General features: G+C 59.1%; 1 protein-coding gene across 6 annotated transcripts in view; it reads right to left on the bottom strand.

The window, feature by feature from the left end:
- Positions 1 to 12372, bottom strand: part of DMTN (dematin actin binding protein) — a 27637-nt gene extending 15265 nt beyond the window's left edge. For 2 of the 6 annotated variants that reach the window (XM_055346247.1, XM_055346252.1), the window contains exon 1: positions 12283 to 12372. The gene's annotated coding sequence lies outside the window, so the exon portion shown is untranslated. Of the gene's footprint in view, positions 1 to 1764; positions 1904 to 4467; positions 4638 to 6582; positions 6664 to 7801; positions 7981 to 12282 lie in introns of those variants that run through there. The other 4 variants (XM_055346248.1, XM_055346251.1, XM_055346249.1 and 1 more) reach the window with 4 other exon arrangements.

Below are 12372 nucleotides of genomic sequence, written 5' to 3'. Positions count from 1 at the left end.
TATCCACAACACAGGGCCCTGTGGCCTGGGCCAGTCCCCAATGGGAGGCCCTTATTTTCCCAGGAAAAATGATAGCGGAGGCCATATGCAGATCTGACGGGTCAGTGGGACAGAGGCTGAAGAGGGTAGAAAAAGTTTGGTGGGGAGTGCGGATGGCTGAGCCACCAGGGAGAACAGAGTTTCCTTGTGTCCTGGAGCGTCAGGGTGAGCCTGGCGGTGGCCCCGGCACCCTCCCCTTGAACACCAATATGTGTGTGTTGGGGGTATAGGGTGGGGCAATGACTGTGTATCAGAGGGGTCACTGCCCAGTCAAAGAGGGAGGGGAAGGGTCCAGGACTGGCCAAGTCACAGCGATGCATGATCATGCCCTGCACCCACACCCACACACGCACAAACACTGCCTTCGGGCATCGCCACTCAGAAATGTGATTTGAAATAATGATGTCTCTGCTCCATTCCCTGGACCCTTCCTATCCAGAGCTGCCTGCAGCCCCAGACCCATCCCCGGTGCTGGCTCACCCCCGCCCTCCCAGCCTCAGGATCTCCTCTCACGTGTCCCCTGAGCCACACTCCTCCAGGGCCTGCTGGCCAGTGCCCAGTGCGGTAGGTAGGACACATGCTGACAAACTGACGTCTTACCCTTTTGGGGCACTGCATTTTAATTTGGGGCTTGCCTTAAGAAGTGAAGGTCTTGGCAGCCCAGGTGGCTCAGCGGTCTAGCGCCGCCTTCAGCCTAGGGCCTGATCCTGGAGTCCCACGTCAGGCCTCCTGCATGGAGCCTGCTTCTCCCTCTGCCTGTGTCTCTGCATCTCTCTCTCTCTCTCTCTCTCTCTGTGTCTCTCATAAATGAATGAATGAATGAATGAATGAATGAATGAATGAATGAATGAATAAATAAATAAATACATAAATAAATACATACATAAATACATAAATAAAATCTTTTTGGGCAGCCTGGGTGGCTCAGCGGTTTAGCGCCACCTTCGGTCCAGGGCATGATCCTGGAGACCCGGGATCGAGTCCCACATCGGACTCACTACGTGGAGCCTGCTTCTCCCTCTGCCTGTGTCTCTGACTCTCTCTGTGTCTCAATAAATAATAAATAAAATCTTTAAAAAAAGAAAAAAGAAGAAGTGAAGGTCTTACTGGTGAAATTTTAAGGAAAAGTGTTTTGAGATGGAGTCGAGAGAGAGAGAGAGAGAGAGAGAGAGAGAGAGAGAGAGGAGGAGGAGGAAGGAGAGAGGGAGGGAGGGAAGGAGGGTTTTCTTGGCTTCTCTCAAATCACATCATGTAGGCAAGTGCTTACTCCACCCTCGAGCGGCCCCCTCCCTCAAAGCTAATTTCCTCTTGAGTCAACACCCCCTGTCCCCCTCCTCCTCCAGTGCTGGCCCTCTCCCCCCTCTGGACACACCCTGTGTCACACACGTACAATGCACTGTCTCCATCCCAGCAGCCTCCAGGGGACAGAGACCAAGAGGGCAGGCTGCAGCAGGAAGGGAGGCCGGGATGGAAGGAAAAGGAAAGAAAGGCAGCAGAGGCGGCCAGCCCAGGTGGTGGGGAGGACCTCCCAGCTGCTCACTCCCATCCTCACTCCTCCAGCCCCTCCCCACCCTCCCCCTTATCTGAGCCTCCAGCCCAGCCCCGCCTCACACTGCCTGCCTGGCATCTGCGTCTCTGCAGCTACTAGACCCTCTGGGCTCTGGGTTGGGGGTGATAAGACCCGAGCACCCATCCCAGCCGGCTTCTGCCCCAGGTAGGACTAACCTGGCTGTGGCTCCCTGGACTGGTAGAAATGAAGGCTCAACAGGCAGAACCACGGCTAGAGGCCTCCAGTCCTAAGCCAAGCACCGTGGGCCATGTGCCCGTCACTGTCCCAGGGACTTCCATACATCCCCTCTACCCTTCACACGGGCCAGTGCCCTCCCCATTCAGGGACTGGGAACTGTGGCTGAGAGCGTGACTTGCCAAAGGTCACCCAAACACAAGTCAAGCTGGAATCCCTGCCCAGGCCTGTGACAGGTCAAAGCCAATGAACACGCTTCTCAGTGGGTCCCCGAAGGTCCCACTTCAGTCCGAACAAAGGTCCCACTTCAGGTCCCCACTTCAGTGTTGAGAATGACCTGACCTGGTGGGGCCACTCAGATTTCCTGCTCACTGGCCTGGCCTGTGCACAGGGAGCAGGGGGGCTGGGGGTGGGGGTGGCTTTGTGCAGCCGGGCAGGGTGCTGCACACAGGAAGCCAGTTATGAAATGAGGCGTGCGGACTGTCCAAGTGGGCCGAGGGCAGGGCGGGCAGGAGCTTGGCCCTCTCTGTTTTCTCTAGTTTCAGCCACAGTGTGGCCGCCTGCCTTGCTCCCTCCCTGTTCCTTCTCCACTCTTTCTGGGTGCCATTCCCCTTTTCTTCTTTCTTCATCTTTCCTCCCTGGGCTCTGTTTCCCTTTCACACTGTCCTGCTCCCGGCCCCACCCCTACAGTTACTGTGGCAACAATTCAATGCCAGAAATAAAGGCAGGATCCAGCTAGGTCACCAGTTCCCAAAACAGCATCCCATCCCAGGGTGGAGTGGGGAAGGGGGGGCAGGGGCAGACCAGGAGCAGCAGGGAAGACCTGAGGGTGTGTGTGTGTGTGTGTGTGTGTGTGTATAGGGGGCACCTATGCTTGCCCCTAGGGACATGAAAGAGCAGGAGAGGGCTCCCAGCTCTGGGCCAGGGTTCGTGGGGCATCCCTGAAGCCTGTGTCCTCTCTTCCCAGCTCTCCTTTCTCCTTTTCCCCACCCCCATTTTTAAAATCCTGCTCTATTTGCCAGGACGAGGGTTAGGTTCCTCTAATGCCAACACTATATAGTATCCTCTCACACTCTGATGAAGCATCAGGCAGGTGTGGGTGGGCCTCCAAACTGGGTCCCAGCCTAAGAACCCACCTGCTCAAGGCCCTGCCTCATCTTTGCTCCTGGTGGCAGCAGGCCCAGGCCCAGGCACCTCCTTCCACTCCTACTTCACACAAATACGCACCTTCTCATCCTGTTTCTCCTAGGTCTCTGTTGGGTTTCTGTATCCTTTCTCTATACCTTCCCTCTGAGGAGGCCTCTCTTTCTGAGTCTTCCCCCCCAACTCCTCAGGTTTGCATGGTCCTCAGTATGTTCCTGCTCTGGCCTTTATTTATGGCTGGTCTGGTTGGGGGGTTGTGCTGTCACTTGTACAAGCTGGATTCATAGGGAAGACGCAAGGGTCTTGTGTCCCAAATTTAGCTTTCTGAATTCTGGGGGTATCCCTATTCTGGTGCACACACACACACACACACACACACACACACACACACACACAACACATGAGCTCCAAAAGAGGAATTCCTACAGACCTGCACCCTTAGGTGAACAGCATGACTCAAGTATTCAACATATGGGGAGGCCGGCAGCACGGAGCCTCACACGTGGACACAGTGCTTCACCCACACAGGCAAGAGCCCACACTGAAACAGAGTTGCAAAACCCATGCACCCTCCTTCCAAGATCACGCCCCCACTCTCCCAGCAAGCCCCCCCCCACAGTGCTGCACAGTGCCACTGACACCCACTCACCCCCACCCACTGATCCTCCCTTGGCACCCGTTCTCCACGCTCACAACCACCCGCATCACATGCTGCCATCCCCTCCCCAAGCTGAGCACATGTACCGGCACACACACAGCACCCCCCCATTTACCTATTCCCTGGGGGCTTTCCTGCTCCCTGTTCCCAAAGCCCCACCACCTTCCTTTTCTTCCACCTGCTCCTGCTCCCCTGACTCTCAAACCCTGGCAACACAGTCCTCTGGGAGGGAAACACCAGGTGCATCTGTCCAGGCAGGGGCACAGCTAGCAAGAGAGCGCCTCTGGATCCTTAGGGCCTGAATGTCTGCTCAGCCCCCAGCCCTTGGAGCGCTTCGGAGGCTGTTCAGGATGGAGCAGGGGTCAGGCCTGTGGCCACACCCTACCACCCAACCTCATTCTGCATGTGGTTCTCACTGCAGCCTGGCCAGCCTAGGGCTAGAAAGGGGTTCCCGGGTACCTCCCCACAAGCAGCACACCCGTCACCAACAGCATGCAGGTCTCTGTGTGGACTGCTCCCCTCTCTAGATCTGGGGCTGGCTGGAGGGAGCCTGCCCCCCCTTTCTCTCTTCCCCCCACATTCTCCCTGTTATTCAGCAAAGAAAGAACAGCTCCCCTGCCCACCTCTGTCCTCCCCATGCCATCACTTGGACTTCCGCCCAGCACAGCTAGGGGAAGAGGGTCCTGGGGTGCCAGTATGAAACACCCCATCCCTTTCCCTCAAGTCAGGTTTGATGAGCTCAAACCCAGCTAGTCCCAGGGTCTGGGACCACTCTCCCACTGAACAGGGGCCATAGCTGACCCCTCCCCAGGGGGTCCCAGCCACCACCCAGAGCCCAAAGTGCCCACAGAGGGGAAGAGAGGTGGGAAACCTTGCCACCTACCTCTTCCCAGACAGTGTGGCCCAGACGCTCTGAGGCCCCCAGGCCAGGCCAGGCAGGCACAGGCCCAGATCCCCGGGGGCTGCCGCTTTTTCTCAAGAGCCAAGGTAACAGGCGTCTCTTCCAGGAACCCAGCCGCGCTTTCCCAGAGCACAAAAAAAAAGCCGGCTTGGCTCCGGGGTAGGTGGGTGGGTGGGTGGGGGGAGCCGGCACAGGAGGGGACCTACCCTCTGGGCCCCCACCCCCTCGTCCCCACCCTGCTTCTCGGGGAGCTGGTGCTCGGAGCCTGCGTCTGGCGGGGCGGGCGGGCCGCTGGCTCCCCCGCGGCACCCCCCCACCTCCAGCTGATAGCGTGTGGCCGCCCCAGGGTGTGTGTGTGTCTGCTCTTCCACCTCGCTCGCCGCAGCTCAATCCGTTTCAAACAAGAGGAGCATTAACCAGGCATCATGACGAAGCAGAATCGGAAGCAGACCTGGCGAGCGGCTGGCCTTTCCCCTTTCCCATAGTCCCAACCCTGCGACGCTCCTGCCCGCTCACACACATGCACGCGCGCACACACAGACACACACACACACAGCCCCTCAAGCCTCATCAGAAACAGCCAGTTTGAGTTGGGGTGGGGGCAAAAGGGGGCTCTACTGATAACCGAGGGGTGACAACACCTCAACACCAGCACCTGCATCTCCTACTCATCACCTAAAAGCAAGCGACAGAGGCCTCCGGGGGCCCTGCCTCCCTAGGGTGCTAAAGGGCACAGATGTTCAGGGGCAAGGAGAGGACAAAGATGCCAGAATTGGTCACCCAAGGAAGGATTAACCCCCTCCTGGTGAGGGATGGATGGGAGGATCCTCAGCACCAGAGACTGGGCTGGCCCTTAGGTCACCTGGATCCCCTGGAAACTGTGAGAAGGACCCTGTCGCTCACCAGGGCAGCTGCATCAGAAGGGAATTTCCTGCCCGGTGATGTCCAGGGCCTAGCACAGAACTACAGGATGTGCCTTCCCTGAATGGGAAAACCCTCACCACTCCAGGGCCCTGCCACTGGCCCGTGGTTCTTTCTGGGCTCAGAGCAGAGCCTGGTTCATTTGTGACCCCTGGGGGTAGGGGAGGGAGCCCAGCGGGCTGACCTCAGAGGGCTGACCCTGGCCGTGGCCCCAGCCTCCTCTCCACCTCACAGCAGACTTGCCTACCTAGGCAGCCCTTGCTGTTGCCCTGGTAACCGCTGCCCACAGCCGGTCAGCTGATGGTATGAGCTGTCCTTGGGGAAATCTAGAATCTGGGGAGGGGGCTTTGGGGTCTCTGAGTGGAAAACCACAGGGGAAGGGTCTTTAGGGGGACAGGTGACAGTGTGCCCCGGACCTCCTTCTCGAAGAAAAGAGGACAGGAGGGGACAGGTAGGGACGGGAAGGGAGGCATGTTTGGGGTAGTGGAAGGCAGAGGAGAATGAATTCTGAAGGATGGGCTCCAGAAAGAAAGGAGAAATGAAGAAGGCAGGCAGCGGAGTGGCTGAGGAAGAATCTGGCTCAGCTGCTGGGGAGTGGCTGGGAGAGGGCCCTGCAGAAAGGAACCAGAAATCCTGGCGGTGGGGGAAGAAACATCTGGGGAAAAAAGGTCAGGACATGATGCAGGAGGGGGTGTACCTATGGTGTGGCAGGACGGGCACCAGCCCATCTGGGCAACCAGCCCGGCCCCAGGCAGCCTCTCGGCTCTCCTCCCGTGAAGCCCACCCTTCCCGCCCGGCCCCACCCGGTCGGCTCTACACAGCCTCCTGCCACCCTTCCAGGAGCCCAGCGCCGGTGCCTTTCCACCCCAGCCCCGCAGGATCCCCGATTTTCCCCGCTGCCATGTTCCTGCCCTGCTGCCACTCACCCCCCACCAGACCCCACCCCAGATTTGTCTTCCGGTGCAAGGGTGGCCAGAGGCAGGGCTGGAATGCGCTGTTGTGGGGAAGGACAGCTATGGACAGGGGCCTGGAAGGAGACTCATGACGAATGGATCGGAGCCTCTGGGCCCGGGAAGAGGGGGGACATTCTCCTCTGCGACACGAGCACGTTGGATGGAGTGGGGAAGCCAAGCAGCCAGGGGCAAGGGCAGGGGGGAGGGGAGGGCTCTCCGGTACCTTCAGGGGCCTGGGACGTGGGGCAGGAGCACCGCGGCTTCCTCGGTGACATACACCTCCATCCCTCGGCGCATCTCCTCTCCGCCTCCCGTTGCCAAGACAACCTGCCGGCTCAGCGGCGGCGGCAGCAGGGAGGGGGGAGGAGGCGGCGGTGGCTCCCACTGCCTCCTCAGTGATGGAGGGAGGTGGCCTGAGGTCTGCCTCCGTGCTGGGGTGGGGGTGGGGGAGCTGCCGCCCGGGCCAGGGCTCCCACTGAGTCTCCCCTACCCCATCCGGGAGGCTCTGGGGTTGGCTCCCGGGGCGGTCTCCGGACACCCCTAATTCAGGGCCCGATAGCAGGCGGGCCTTGCAGAGGGACGCAGCACTGGACAGTGTCCCCCATTCCAGGAAGCTAGGTGTGGAGCTGGGGAGGAGTGATCGGAACAGGGAGGGATGACTGTGTAGAAGGGTCAGAGGGTGGCTCCCAGCAGGAGGGCAAGGCCCTCTCCACGCGCCCCCCCCTCCGCAAGCATGGCTAGGGTGGACAAGGGGCTGCGGGCCCAGAAGCCTGCCCCCTTGTGGGACCTCCGCTAGCGCTGAGCACCTCCTCCCAGTCCTAAACCCTCTCTTCCCCTTGACCAAAGGGAAAGTCTTCCAATCCTGCAGAGCCCATTCCCGCTGCCCCCCACTCTCTAGGAATGTCCTTCCACGGGGTGGGAGAGCCACCTTGTGCAGGAAGAGTCTGCCACCAGCCAGCCCTGGAACCGAGGGGACTGCAGAGTTAGGGCTCCCTCTGTCGACCCGAGGCGTGGTAGCTGTCAAGGTCATTCCTCACTGAGAGGGATCCTGGGGTGTGTGTGTGTGTGTGTGTGTGTGTGTGTGTGTGTGTGTGTGTGGTGGATGTCCACGGGGAGGGCACAGCCAAGCCAGGAGACCCTTCTCTTCGCCTGCCCTGCTCCACTTCTACCTCCCCTCCGGTCTTGCCCAATGGTGAGACTTGCTCTGCCCAGCAGCCCCTTCCTCCTGAGACAGGCCCGGACTCCTCAAGGCCAGTGGCCCATGCTCCCCACGCCCGACGCCATTGCTTGCCTGCCTCTCCTTCAGGCTGGGGTGGGAGGGGAGGCAAAATCTTCCTCCCAGAACCAGGCAACACTGAACACCCGTGCCGGTTGTCCAGGCCTCAGGGCAGGCTCCCTGGGCACCCCTTGGCCATACCCAGCTGCTAAGGGGACTCGCCTACCTCTCAGGAGTGCCTTGAGGCCTTGAGGATGGCCCCTGCGTCCACGACCAGGCCTGGGGCTCCTGCCCCTCTCAGGCAGGCGGTCCCAGGCCCCAGACACGGAGTCCTTGGCTAGGACTTCTGTGGTAGGATCACTGGTGCCAGCCGTCCTGACTGGACTCCGGCCCTGCCACCAGCCCCCTCCCAAGGCCTGCGCGATAGGCCTCTCTCCTCTGCCTCACTCCACTGCCCCTCGCCCCGCCCCATGCCCCAACCTGCTGAGACTGGGAGCACCAGGGACTCTCCCCTCTGCCTGGGCCATCTAAACATTAACTCCCCGGGAGGCTTACTAGGGCACCCAGGCACCTAAGGAGAGGGGAAAGGTGACAAAGAACTGGGCCACGGGAATAAAAGGACGGACAAGGGCCCAGAAGTGACCTTTTCTCAAGAGTTTGGAAGTCACACCCCTCTACCTCTGTGCACTGGACCCTCTGTCTCATGGACCCCAGACCCTCACCCCCCAGCATGCTGCCATCAGACCAGCCTCTCCACGAAACCCAACCCCACAATTGCACGGTCACTCTCAAAACCCCTGCTGCTACAAAACTTTCCATAATGTGACCCAATCTTTTCCTGCCTCTTCTCCAGGCAGACATGCAATTGTAGCCAAAGCCATGGGCTGCTCACTTTCCCCCCGAACACACCTCACATCTTCCTGCCTCAAAGCCCTTTTTTCTCATGCTCTTTTCCCCTATTTTCCCTTGAATGTCTTCTCTGCTGAATGAAATCCTGCTCATTCTTTTATTTTTATTTTTTTGGAGGGAGGGACAGAGAGAGAGAGAGAGAGGATCTCAAGCAGACTCCCCACTGAGCTTGGAACCTCAAGACCCTGAGATCACAACCTGAGCTGAAGTCATGAGTCAGACACTTAACCGACTAAGCCACCCAGGCACCCCTGAAATCCTTAAAGACCATGCAAGCCCCAGCCTTTCCCAATGCCCTGGCCCCATGTACTCTCTCATCCCAAACCCACCATGCCTGGCTGGAAGTGGAAAACATCCCACTCAGGCAATGAAGACAGGCAAGAATCTAGACTGTAATGCTCACTAGCTGAGACCATGGATGAGTTAATATCTCTGAGTCTGAGCTCGCCCACACATGATATGGGAATAATCTCAGCCCCTGAATAACAGGTTACATGTGAGCATGCCTTGCAGGCTGCCTGGCACATCTCCAGAGTTCTGTACACATTTGTGTCCTTATTTCCAATAGCTCCTATCTCCTTTTTCCCTCTTTTAGGATGTACCAAGTGCCTCTTTGCTATCTTAGGTGCAAGAGAGAGATTTCCACAAGTCCTTAAATTTCAAGTGCCTCAAGATCTTGACATCTTTTTTGTTAACTGAAGGGTTAGTACAGTGCTTGTACATTGTAGGGGATAAAGAAATATTTGGATTAACCGCTTAGGACCCGTCCTCACCCACGTCCACCTAAGGATGGAAGGTGGAGGCAGGATTCTGGTTCTCATTCTGCCTCCATCTTGAGGGTGTTGGGCCAAAGACTTCTTTCTGGACCTTCAGTTGGTTTAATTCCCTCAACAAATACTTAATCTGTGTAACGTACTCTGCTGGGGGGTACTACGGGGGAAGCAAAGACTGACTACCCCTATACGGAGGCACTTGTTTTGTGCACAACCATTACACAAGCACAAATAAGTACAGTTCTGGACAAGCTGGGATATGTGCCATTAGGCAAGGGCAAGCAGGTGGCCAGAGAGCCCTGTGGCATCAGAGACCACCACTAGCCCAAGAGAAGGGGCAAGTCTACGGGGCAGAGTGGACAGCAGCAGTCTGGGCATGCAAGTGTTCTGGAGAAAGGTGTGCTGGACAGTAGGAACTTCATGATCCAAGACAGGCACGGGGTGTTGGCCAGACAGCCAGGGTTGCTGTTTTGCCAGAGCTCCTGGAGGGGACTTACAGGGACAGGGCTGGGAAGGGAGGTAGAGCAGGATTGCACAGGAGCCTAGAGAATCATGCTAAGGAGTCCACTGGTGATCACATAACATAGGCAGAGCTGTGGTTTAGGGTGGGGTAGGATGAGCAGAACAAACCGTGTGATGTCCTGGAGTGGGTGGGGATGTCAGGAGGCAGAGACAGGGCTTGGAAAGCTACTGTAGTAACGGAGACGGACCCCTGCGAGGTCTGGAAATGGTGCAGAGTTTGGAGAGAAAGCAGTGGTGTGCAAGGGGGTGACAGCTGACATGCTGCATTGCTAGGAGAGACTCAGCAGGGAGAACAAGGCGAGGAGGGAAAAGCAGAAATCTTAGGGAATGTTTCTATGAAGAGGAGCCAGGAAAGAGAAGGGTCCCGGTGACAGAGGATGAAGAGGTAGGAAAGAGCTTCAGAAAGGGGGGGGGGGTCCTCCAGAGTCCAGGGCTATGGGGCTGAGGACAGCTAGGTCTGAAGCCAGAGAGGTCACTGGCCACTGCAGAATAGGGACAGGGCTCAAGAGAGTGACTTAAAAAAAAGCCAGCTTGCAGGGACCAGAGAGTGAGTTGGTTTCCCCCTCTGCCTCATCTGGCTGTTGGAGGACGGGACAGAGGAGGGCAGATCAATACGCAGGCTATTCTTAGCTGGAGGTCTTGGTAAGCCTAACCAGCACAGGATCCGAGGCACCTGCTGCCCTCCCCCTCCACTTGGTCACATCCTCCCGGAGATGGATGCGCTCATCTTGCCCCAAGTCTTCCCCCACCATGTCCACCCCCATCGTCACACTTGCTTCGAACCTTCTGGCACACAGAAAGCAGCCAGGGCGGCTGCAGCCAGCTGCGGGGTGGTCTGAGGTCCTCAGGGGAGCCTTCTCCCACCGCCCCATGTTAAATCCCCTGAGGCCCCATTATCAGAGATCCAGTCCTTTGGCCTCTTCCTCTCAGCATCTTTGAAATCATCCCCAGTTCAGGGGACTGAACAGACTTGCCCAGAATATGAAGAGGCCCTCTGCATGTGGAGCCTGGACTTGGCAGAGGCACTGAAAGGTGTGGTGAGAAGGTTGGGAGAGCCAAACCCGAGACCCAAGGCCACCGGCAGGCGTCAGCCCTGCCGGCTCCGGGCTCAGGGCGGGGCTGGGCCCTCTCGGAGATGGCCCCGGCCTCGAGGCCGCCGTCCTCCCTCACCCAGTGCACTCAGTGTCTCCTCACCAGGTCTCACCTCAGAAAGCAAGAAAGGAAACAGTGAGGGCTTTCTGGAGTCGGCCCCCAGAGGCCTGTCTGTGCTGGGGAGGTCAGAGGGAGGGAGGGAGGGGCCGAGAAAGGCAGAGAAGAAAGCAGAGGCAGGACAAAGGGCTCGGTCCACCTTTGAAGCTGTCTCTAACCCGAGCCAGGGAGGGTGGGGTGGGTCTGAGAGCCCGGCTGGGGGGAGGCAGTCTAGAGTTTTAAAGAATGTCTTAAATTCCTGCGGAAATCAGCAGGATTGTAAGAGCCCCCCCTGCCCCCCAAGTCCGGACCTCCACACCTGGGGGCCCCAACCCTTTGTCCTCAGGTAATTGCTGGGCGTTGCCTCTGTGTTTAAAATCCCATTGAACTCTCCAGTTATCAGCTGTGGCTCCGGACCACCCTCCCTATCCCCCCCCCTCAGAAAACGACCCCCAACACGTCTCCCGCAGTCTTCACCAGGATTAGGGCTCTTTGTGATGGGGGGGGGGAGGAAAGCAACCTGGTGCAAAGCAATTATGACAAGCCGGGGGAGAATGTCTGTCCTGGGGCCCGGGGGACCTCCCTCTTGGCTACTGGCTTCTCAGTTGCCCAGGGTTGGGGGTGTCAGGCTGCTCCAGCACCAGCAGAGGAGAGGCAGGAGAGGGGAGGGGAGGGGAGAAGAGAGACCCCCCACCCCACCCCCACCCCCACCGCCACCGCCTAGGACTGCGGCTTCACCCACCTCCCGTTCTGACGAAACCAGGCTCCTCCCTAACTTCCCATTCGGTCTTTATTTTTAGGCCATTCTTGGGGAAAGTGGGGAGCAGGGAGGTCTTTCATCCTTCTTCCGCTCTCTCCATAATACTTCCCTCCGACAACTTCCCAGAAGGAAGAAGAAGGGGAAACTGAGGCCGGGGGGGGGGGGAGGTGGTCCAGCCCCAGAAGAGCGGCCTGGAGGCGGGGGGGAGGGGGGGGCGGGGACCTGCTGGGAAGGGCTTTCCCCTCCGCGAGATTAAAAGCCGGCGCAGAGGAGGGAAGGGGCGGCCTTTATGGCCTCTTGGTTCCACTCCCCAAAAGCACACCTGGAGGCGTCTGGGAAAGCCCACCCGAGAAGCCGGCGGCGGGGGCGCCCTCCCCCTCCCCCCTCCCCCGGGCCCGCCGCCCCTAATTGCGACTTCCCCTCAGGTGTGGCCCCCGCCCCCGCCCCCCGCGGGGACCCAGGGAACAAGAGGACGCATTCTGGCCCCCGTCCCCCTTCCGCCCGCCGGCCCCTCCCCTCCCCTCCCCCCTTCCCCCTCCCCTCCCCCGTCCTCACCGTAACGCTGCGATCCGGCTGCCGGCGGAGGCTGCGGCGTCGGCGGGGCTCCGGTGCCGGGCCTGCTGCTCCCCCGCCCGCCCCGCCCGC

Source organism: Nyctereutes procyonoides, unplaced genomic scaffold (assembly GCF_905146905.1).
Source record: "Nyctereutes procyonoides isolate TBG_1078 unplaced genomic scaffold, NYPRO_anot_genome, whole genome shotgun sequence".
NCBI lineage: Eukaryota > Metazoa > Chordata > Mammalia > Carnivora > Canidae > Nyctereutes > Nyctereutes procyonoides.
The sequence above is the reverse complement of the archived record's forward strand: the minus strand, read 5'-3'. Positions and strand labels throughout refer to the sequence as shown.